This window comes from Adiantum capillus-veneris, chromosome 15 (assembly GCF_014529385.1).
Source record: "Adiantum capillus-veneris isolate H3 chromosome 15, ASM1452938v2, whole genome shotgun sequence".
In the NCBI taxonomy this organism is placed as follows: domain Eukaryota; kingdom Viridiplantae; phylum Streptophyta; class Polypodiopsida; order Polypodiales; family Pteridaceae; genus Adiantum; species Adiantum capillus-veneris.
Window position 1 is genome coordinate 119,174,483 of NC_140945.1, and position 6,846 is coordinate 119,181,328.

Consider the following 6,846-nt stretch of genomic DNA (forward strand, 5'->3'; position numbering starts at 1 on the left):
CACAAAGCATCCTAGTAGTGAAATTGTTTCATCTATGCTATATGTTGAGGTTTTGGAGGAGCTTTGGGCACGTCATTGGGCACATGGCATTGTAACTTTTTGTATTCCTCCTTAGTGGGTCCATCTCTCATGCAATGCATAGAAAAGTGCAAAGGGATTAATACTAGAGTCATTTAAAATTACTTGGATATGTTAGGTTTTTTTTGTTCGGCCAAACTCACAATTGTGAGTGGAAGTATTAAATTGTCCATAAAGAAATGTATAAAGTAACCTCAAGCTCGTGTTGAGCCTTGAAGGATCGCTCGATACATAAAAAAGCTACAAATCCGAGACATAGACGAACCATTACGCATGATGCCTTACACATTGCTAATGATCATGACAACGAGAATTGGCTGATACCACTAATCCGAGTTCTTCCTTTTTCCAATATCAATAATCACTTCTCTACCTTCTTGGATATTTAAACAAAGACGTGTATGCATGAATATATAGGAAAGGATGTAAGGATAAGACTGCAATGGAAAGGATTATGCATCTATATACTTAGGAACAAATCCTGATGCACACACAACCATACTAGTGGAAAGAAAGACCGTGTTTCACTTTCAAGTGGTTGAGAAGGGGGAAATCAAGAAGATACTATACCAGCTTGGAGAGAGATTAAGGCAAAAAAAATCACAAGAAAAAAACAAAGGATTCTATCCCCTATTTAATAGTGCATGCATCCATAACACACCCACCTCCATGCATACTTAACTAGTTTTAGATATTCCTGTATATACTTATTCTACACATGGTTTAGCTTGGGTACACAAATAAACAGGCTTAACCCCACTTTATTTTGGAGATATAGACAATAAATAATATTTCAATGGTCAGGTAACTTGCGATTAAGAGTGCTCAAGCCAGAACACTAATTGGGTGGGTACAAAGCCCAAATCATTGATGCCCTTATTAAGGCTTCTAAATGCTTAATAATAGTACAATATTTATTGAAAAAACTTAGGTATTACAATAAGTAGAAGAATTTGTAGTGCACAACAAAGGATCAAGCTCATCTTCTAGGATATCAATGGACTCCTCTATCTTTGTGACATTCCTTGCTTCAAAACCTATTACATTTGAAATTTTCTTGCTTTGTCCCTCTACATGAATAATAACACTAGAAAAGCAAAGAATCCAATGTCATTGATCACAATGTGTGGAAAACCTTATGACCACACCATTGAAAATGATCGTGTATCATCTTTCAAATACCTTGGAAATTCACAGTTAAAATCTCCTTGTTTGTATTTTCTCCAAGTCCTCTGTACATTCTTTAGTTGTCTCTATCTCTACATATTTGTACATTCTTTAGTTGTTTCTATTTCTTAGCTTCTGTAGTGTGCATGTGTTGAGAGTCTTTCCCCTCTATGTGAAGAACACTTTAAAAAAAAAAACCAAGAAGTCAATGTCTTTAGTCACAAGATGGAAACCCTTATGACCACTCCATTGAAAAGGGTAATGTATTATCTTCCAATCATCTTGGAGTGGTGCCCACTTTTTGGATCCATGGATCTTACTTGTATTTTTTGTCTAAGCATGTATAGCGTTGAAAAAAAAGAAAAAAATATTTTTACGTGAAATTGTCATTTTTCAAAAATCTTCTTTTGGATGAAAATGTGCAAAGTCTCCTCAATTTTAAGTCTCCCAAGTAGGCCCCCTAAAAATGTTTAAAGCAATCACACTTGTACGTTCTATAAGTAAGTAGAGAGGGTTCAATGGCTAAGGGATGGGTGCTTGATGAATATGTGTACTATCTTGCAAAGTACCTTGAGCGTGTTGACAAGAATGCTCTCTACAAATTGACAATAGAAAAATATCTTACACTTTTAATCAAGGTTCTATTCGGCAATGGTGATCCTCACAAGTTATCAACCATAGAGTGCTTACTTGTCCAGGTTTGTTACTTATAACTCAAAGTGTATGGACAAATTTATTGAAGGGTATCATGAAGTTTGAAATCCACAAAGAAGAAGAAGAGGTGACGAATTTACCAAGACTTAACTTTCATCCATTCTTTCATGCTTATCTAACTATATTAGAGATGTAATTGTAGAAGGGGAAGACATCAGGGATTGTTGTGGGGAGAGAGAGAGAGAGAGAGAGAGAGAGAGAGAGAGAGAGAGAATTTGGATGTGATAGAGAGATGAAAATTCTCCCATCTACATATACGTTATAAATTTGTAGTATTCTTGCTTAAAGTTTATGTACTCGGTTTTTACACGTGTTGTCGTGCCATGGCACGTGCATCATGGGAATGAATGCTATGATTCAATTTTTAAATGCATGATAGAATTTTCAATAATGTATTTTCAATAATGTAGATGAGTATGTGTGTGTGTGTGTGTGTGTTATGAGGCTAAGTTATCTACCTCATAACCTTCAAGGTAACTTTCTAAAATTTACTACTAAGATTTACAAGGATAAAATGCCTTAACAACAGTCAATTTTATTTCTTACTTACCCACACTCATCGCATATCTAGATCCTATAGCTATCATAATTTTGCTATATTTCTTATTTCTTTGTTATCAAATTTTATTTTCACATATCTCTATTGTGAGGTCCAAGTTGAACACTAGTTTCTATTTTAAATTGATATCGATTTGTTAAAATGCTGACATACACCATGGTGTGTGTATTCCCACCCAAAGACTTTTGCAGGGAGAGAAAGCACATGTTTTGGTGGAATTGTCCACTTCCCATCCAAATTTGAAAAAGTGTTCATTGTGATAGTTGTAGTGTTAGGTAAGCCCAACTTGTGGTAACATATGGGAATGCCGTCTAGCCACCTAGGAAGAGATAAATGATGAGATGGTCCAATAGGAAGAGGATGCAATGTCTCTAACCAATGATTGTAAAGCACCAAGCCTACATTCGAGGCTATTTTCTAATGAATGAATTGCAACATCTCTAACCAATTATTGTAAAGCACCAAGCCTATATTAGAGGCTATTTTCTAATGAATGAATTGCACTTTAATTTAACTTCATCGTGTCTATATTCTACCCTGATTCTCTTGCTCTTGGCATAGCCTAACCTTAATCCTAACCACTCTAACACTAACTCCAACACCATGGTTAAGCTTAGGCTACATCCACCATAGCTTGACGCTAAACCATTGGCACTTAGGGAGGAACGTGTTTCCCAACAAGTGGTATCAGAGACAACCACTCATACCTAGGCCTATTAACCTCTTCATTTGATCATCATTAGTATCACATAACCTCTTGCATTAATAATCAATTTCACTCCCTAATCATCACTTTGAATATGAGCATGCTCCACTATTGATGATGATTACATGAGAAGTAGTTAATTCCATATGTGCTTTGCATAATTTTCAATTACTATTTGCATTCTTGTGTCGGTTTTGCACAATCTCAATCTCAAATTAATTTCTCTTGTGCTCCAATTATTGCATCATGTGTGTGTGGGGGGGAAGGTCTCATCGAGAGCAATCCATTGACTCCTCATTTGCTCTAACTGGGTTCCATACGAGCACCTAATTGCTCCATCAAATTTTCAAGGTTAACGCTTTTTTTCCTCAAATCCCTATAGATTAAGGTTCACAAAGCTAGTGTATGTTGCGTGTGTGCGTGCGTGCACGCGTGTGTGTGTGTGTGTGGGGGGGGGGGGGGGGGGGGGAGGGGGGGGGGGGGGCATGTGATAATCCCTTTATTTAGGAAGCTTTTACCCTTTTGAAGGTAGGACACACACACACAAAATAGGAAAAAAAAAAGGGGGATGCTTGTTGGCATCATCAATTCATCTGCATTGTGTGCCACATGACTTTGGCATATGTCTTCATTTTTGGCTGCCTATGTCTTCATCGAATCAACCCCAAATCAGCATATGTGCACTCACTTTTGTGCTGCTTTGACCGATCCAAGAGCCCTCACTTGTAGCACAAGAGGCCTTGCCGATTGTGCTTCAATTTGGTGCCACTGGACCCACTTTGCAGCCGAATCATTCCATCATTGCATCGTGTTGCTGTATCATCAACACTTGGAGCCATCAAAAGTCACAATTGATGAATCAATTTGTATTCTACTACTGCATCATAGTGGATACCTTGCAAATGCTCATCACAAAAGCCCCTCGCTCCCGCATCTACAACAGTTTTGAACCATTTTCCTTGTTGCTATCAATTTGCTGACGGCCATGCGTAGACTCCCAAAGTTTTTGGCTTCACAACATTTTTTGGTGTTGTAATTTTGCTTTTTAAAAGATGCCATTCACACAAACCCCTGCTCTTTGGCCTTGTATTTTTTAATTAGGAGCCTTTCCCACAGCAACCACTAAGGGCCTTATTCCCATGGGACTACTCTCGGCAACACATAAAGGTCTCCAGTTTTTTCCAGAGCTAGAAGACCATGTAAAAAATGCATATCTTGAAGAACAAAGAATGTTTTGATAAGACAAACAGGCTTAGGAGAAAGGGTGATTGGGTTTGGATGTATGATAGTAGTCTTGACTACCAATGTATTGTCATGTGAAATCTCTCAAGAAGATGGTTTGGACCATATGTAGTAAAGCATGAAAACAAAAATGATACTTACACCTTGTGTGAGCTAGATGGGACAAAGTTGAAGGTTCATATTGTTGGGGAAAGAATCAAAGTGTTAAAAGAAGAGGCCATAATGATCCATTTGTTGTTGCAGAGGAAGGTGAAGAAGAAGATCTAGACAATATCTCAGGTGATCTTAGGAAAGAAGAAAGTGACAAGGACATGAACAAGGATTGAACCTACAAAAATTAAAGTGTGGTACATACCAGAGGATGTGCAAGTTTAGAGGGGTGGATGTGTGTCATGGCACGGGCATTATGGAAACGGATGTGATTCCATTTTTAGATGCACGATAGAATTTGCAAGTCACCCTACCTTTTTCCATTTTGTGGAGTCAACCTTGCCCTTTGGGAATTGCCCCTTGACCTTGGATAATATTTTTATGTGACACTTGAGATGTGCACCTAGCCATATGCAGCTACTATATAAGTAGCCACGTCTTGTACACTTCCAATGTTTTTTTATTAGTTCATTATCAATCAAGTTATCTTTGAGTTTACAAAATCTCTCTCTCTCTCTCTCTCTCTCTCTCTCTCTCTCTCTCTCTCTCACACACACACACACACACACACACACACACATTGCGTATTTACTGCAATAATTAAGTGCAGTAACATGAATGCTATGCTTGCTAATCCCCATTAACTATACAACTAGTATGAAAGATTATAATGTGATTAGCATCTCCTAATCACTCTATTCAATGTAAATATGTTATCCTCTTCTGATTAGTACTCTAATTGTTGTCTGTTTTGTTAAGTTTGGGCACGTTCATGGCCATTCAATAGAGACACTACCCTTCTTGATTGATTTGACATTACTAGTGTCTGAGTACATAATTAGTGTGCTTCCATCTCCAATTTCCCTTTCCATAAGCTATATAATTGAGCAATTGTTTGTGGATTTATATTATGTAGGGGCTCACCCTCTACATGTTTACACACAAAGATAAGGAAAAAGAAGGTTGTGAGAGAGAAAACATAGAGAGATACCTAAAATGATTCCATTGCTCATTCCATAATTGACTTACAAGCATCAAGAAAAAATTCAAGCCTAATTCAAGCATCTGCTTGAATATATGGAAATAATGCATCAAAAATTCCTTAAAACTCCGTTCCTTTTCCTTCCTTTGACCATCCTCATCCCCATACATAAGATCCCCTGAGGCTGAGGCTCTTCCCATGAAGATACACGTTGTTTTCCCATTTAAGTGCTTAGAGAATTGCATATCCCTTGAAAACGGGAAATTAAGGTATATCCCTAGTAAAAATCACAATAACACTTTAGGTTAACAACTGGCACACCCAATGGTAGAAAAACACTAAGTGCTAATAACTATATATAGTGTAGAGTGAAGTGCCTGGAACTTAATCCAAGATTCACAAACTACATAGTACACAATCATCGAACACTATCTATAAACCCCCAAAGAGATTTCCAGCCATTCCCCAATTTGAGTACCATCGCACCACACAACAAAGTGAATTACAAGTGCGCCAATTATTGGCAACATGTTAGGGTTGGAAACCTATCAAGTAAATCATCATCCATGAGAGCTCATGCAAAACAAACTTGTAGAACCATAATTCTAGGATCAAGCTATCACTTCACAAAAAATTATTAAAAATAGCCATACTCAAGTTCAAGATTCCTTGCATCCCTGAAATTTGCACTCTTGAATTTTCCATGATTGAAAACTGCATTCCTGCTAATTCCATTCTTTTGCAAATCTAAAACTTACATATCCCCAAAAAATCTTCTCAAGTAAACAAAATGCTTCCCAGAACCATGAAAAATATGATTAAAATTCTCCACAAACATCTCATCTTCAACATCCAAATTAAACTCAAAACAATACCCTCTTTGCAACTTGACCGTTTCGCTCATCAAAGATTGAAAATTTAGCAAGAAAAACATCAAATCCCTTTGAAGTCCATAAGAATTTTACAAAATTAGGTTCAAAATCTTCATCTCTTGATCATTGTTTTGCAAAATTTGGCTCAAACAATATGAGACTTGAATCATCAAAATCAACATCTCTAATTTGCAAACTCAAAGTTCAAGAAATCTAAAAAAATCATTTTAGGTTTAGCTTTATTTGCTTCAGACACGTTAAGATTTGGAGCATCTGCAACTTTAAGCTCAATAACCATCAAATACTTGAGAAACATCTCCACAATCAATGTTAGCTTGCAACAAATAACCTTTCAAATAAATTAGGTTTTAGTTCA

The 6,846-nt window shown here is 36.9% G+C and overlaps 1 long non-coding RNA gene across 1 annotated transcript; it reads left to right on the top strand.

Annotated features, from left to right (window-relative positions):
- Positions 1 to 2,985: 2,985 nt before the first annotated feature.
- Positions 2,986 to 5,109, top strand: LOC147441371 (uncharacterized). Its single transcript, XR_015184316.1, has 2 exons — positions 2,986 to 3,575; positions 4,710 to 5,109. It is a non-coding gene; the product is annotated as an uncharacterized LOC147441371 (long non-coding RNA).
- The last annotated feature ends 1,737 nt before the right edge of the window (positions 5,110 to 6,846 follow it).